Source organism: Aegilops tauschii, chromosome 2 (genome assembly GCF_002575655.3).
Source record: "Aegilops tauschii subsp. strangulata cultivar AL8/78 chromosome 2, Aet v6.0, whole genome shotgun sequence".
Classification (NCBI taxonomy): Eukaryota; Viridiplantae; Streptophyta; class Magnoliopsida; order Poales; family Poaceae; genus Aegilops; species Aegilops tauschii.
The window spans coordinates 294,767,502-294,771,000 of record NC_053036.3 but is presented as its reverse complement, the minus strand read 5'-3'; positions in this window follow the sequence as shown (position 1 = coordinate 294,771,000).

Below are 3,499 nucleotides of genomic sequence, written 5' to 3'. Positions count from 1 at the left end.
TGTGGGGTTAGGTACGTGTCCATGGGCTTGCGTCAAGAGGAAGATATCACTCAACCCATGGAGAGGATGACATCAAGTGGTGATCATGATCAAGATTGCCATGTGCAAGTTCAAGTGAAGCATCACGAAGAGATCAAGTGCTTGAAGCTTTTCGTCCATTGTGGTGTCAATGGACTTGTGAAGATGTGCCGAAGAGTGGCTCGCCCATAGTGGAGTATGGGGGAGCAATCATCTAGTCTTCAACGACCCAACGCAATCAAGAAAGGTGGTCCATCTTGAGGAGGACAAGATCGTCATCATCTAGCTCAAGTGGATCATGTGCAAGGCAAAGGTTTTCCCTTGATAGGTTTTCTATTTTTTCGGTCTCTTGGTGGTACTTGGGAGACCGGGTTATAGGATCGATTGCCGTACTATCAAGCGGGGCTCTCGTTGAGTAGATTGATCGTATCGTTCGTAGAGAGCTCAAACCATTGCATCCTTGCATCATCTTTCTTGGTTCTTGTTTGGTTCTCTTTGTGAGTCTTAGAGCTTATGGTCATGTTGATGACAAGCCGAGTTCATTGAAAAACGGGGTTCACTTGCATCTTCTATGATGTTTTCGATGTTGGAGGTTATGCCGGTTCTTCTTTGTTGGAGGTTTCACTCCTCTATATGCTAGGCATACCTCGCTGTTTTGATGCTACTCGTTGTCTTCTATCCAACAAGCTTGAGTTTGCTCAATTCGGAGATCATTTGCAGAATTATGGCAGTTCTGGTTTTATTGTATCCTTCTGTTGTCTTTAGCTGCGATATGAAGGCAAGCAAGTGCTAAAGCCTCTGTGACTTGCGGTAGTACTGCTCAAGGGAGCAGTAGTACCGCAGGGGCCAGCGGTAGTACCGCTCTTGGTGAGCGGTAGTACCGCTCTTGGTGAGCGGTAGTACCGCTGCCTCCAGCCCTGACGTTGATCCATGCGGAAGTAGGCGCGGATGTAATTTTTTACATCCGCCCTTACGCGGTAGTACCGCTCCCTGTGAGCGGTAGTACCGTGCCGACTTTCTACTCGAAGCTAGCTCCAGCGGATGTAGGCGTGGCAGTAATTTTTTACATCCTAGACACGCGGTAGTACCGCTATCCCCAGCGGTAGTACCGCTGCCTCACAGTGTATACTGTCGTGTGTTGCACCTTTGTGGCCGTTGAATACTACCCTTGCGGTAGTACCGCAAGGGCAGGCAGTAGTACCGCTCCGGCAGTAGTACCGTCCTGTTGCCCCGTTGCAGTAGTGTTTATTTGGCTACGGTCGCCTTAGCGGTAGTACCGCTCCTTGGAGCGGTAGTACCACTCGGTGCGGGCTGTGAGGATAACGGTTGGATTTTCCCTACCTATAAAAGGGGTCTTCTTCCCCATTGAACCTTATCTCTTGAGCTCGTGTTCTTCCCCCATTGTTGACCTTCTTCGAGCTTGCTATCTCTCAATCCCTCCATGGATTCTTGCTAGTTTTGGGGGGGAAGGAGAGGGGAGATCTAGATCCACATTTCCACCAATCACTTTCTCCTCTATGTGAGGGGAACCCCTTGGATCTAGATCTTGGAGTTCTTAGTGTTCTCCTTCTTGTTCTTCCTCTCATCTTCCTCCCTAGCATTAGTTGCTTTGGTGGGATTTGGGAGAGAAGGACTTGGGCACTCCGTGTGCCCTTGCCATTGCATTTGGTGCATCGTTTGAGTTCCCCACGGTGATACGTAGAAGTTACAAGTTGAGAAGCTTATTACTCTTGGGTGCTTGGTACCCTTGAGCTTGTTCCTCTTGGGTGCTTGGGCGCCCTAGACGGTTGGTGGTGTTTGGAGCTCAATCATTGTGGTGTAAAGCTCCGGGCAAGCGTCGAGGTCTCCAATTAGGTTGTGGAGATCGCCCTGAGCAATTTGACAGGTACCGGTGTCCGCCCCCAAGGGTTGCCAAAGTGTACGGGTTCGGTGACCGCCCTCAAGGGTTGCCATTTGTACGGATTCGGTGACCGCCCTCAAGGGTCCCTTAGTGGAATCACGGCATCTTTCATTGTGCGAGGGCGTGAGGAGATTACGGTGGCCCTAGTGGCTTCTTGGGTAGCATTGTGCCTCCACACCGCTCCAAACGGAGATTAGCATCCGCAAGGGTGTGAACTTCGGGATACATCGTCGTCTCCGCGTGCCTCGGTTATCTCTTACCCGAGCCCTTTACTTATGCACTTTACTTTGTGCTCGCCATATTGTTTCTTGTCATATATCTTGCTATCACCTAGTAGTTTATCTTGCTTAGCATAAGTTGTTGGTGCACATAGGTGAGCCTAGTTGTTGTAGGTTTGTGCTTGACAAATTAACCGCTAGGTTTATTCCGCATTTGCTCAAGCCTAAACTGTAATTATTTTAAAGTGCCTATTCACCCCCCCCCTCCAGGCGACATCCTCGATCTTTCAACAAATAATACGGTGGGTAAACAAATTACTGTCGAGCAATTGATAGAAAAGCGCAAAGTTATGATGATATCTAAGGCAATGATCATGAATATAGGCATCACGTCCGTGTCAAGTAGACCGAAACGATTCTGCATCTACTACTATTACTCCACACATCGACCGACTCCTGCCTGCATCTAGAGTATTAAGTTCATGAAGAATAGAGTAACACATTAAGTAAGATGACATGATGTAGAGGAATAAACTCAAGCAATATGATGTAAACCCCATCTTTTTATCCTCGACGGCAACAATACAATACGTGCCTTGCTGTCCCTACTGTCACTGGGAAAGGACACCGCAAGATTGAACCCAAAACTAAGCACTTCTCCCATTGCAATAAAAACTAATCTAATTTGCCAAACCAAACCGATAGTTCAAAGAGAATTACCAAGATATCAAATCATGCATAAAAGAATTCAGAGAAGATTCAAATAATATTCATAGATAAGCTGATCATAAATCCACAATTCATCGGATCTCGACAAACACACCGCAAAAGAAGATTACATCGGATAGATCTCCAAGAACATCGAGGAGAGCATGGTATTGAGAAGCAAAGAGAGAGAAGAAGTCATCTAGCTACTAGCTATGGACCCGTATGTCCGTGGTAAACTACTCATGCTTCATCGGAAGGGCAATAGAGTTGATGTAGAAGCCCTCCATGATAGAATCCCCCTCCAGGGTGCCGAAAAAGGTCCCTGGATGGGATCTCATGGGTACAGAAGGTTGCAGCGGTGGAAAAGTGTTTTCGTGGATACTTCTGATGGTTTGGAAATATTTGGCAATATATAGGTTGAAGAATTAGGTCAGGAGGGTCACGGGGGGCCCACAAGACAAGGGGGGTGCGCCCTACCCCCTGGGCGCCCCCTCCACCCTTGTGGTACCGGCGAAAGTTGTGCGGTACTAGAGACGCTAGCAATGGTGGAAGGGTGAGAGTGCGTATAATCCATGGACTCAACATTAGTCATAAAGAACTACATACTTATTGCAAAAATCTATTAGTTATCAAAACAAATTACTACGCGCATGCT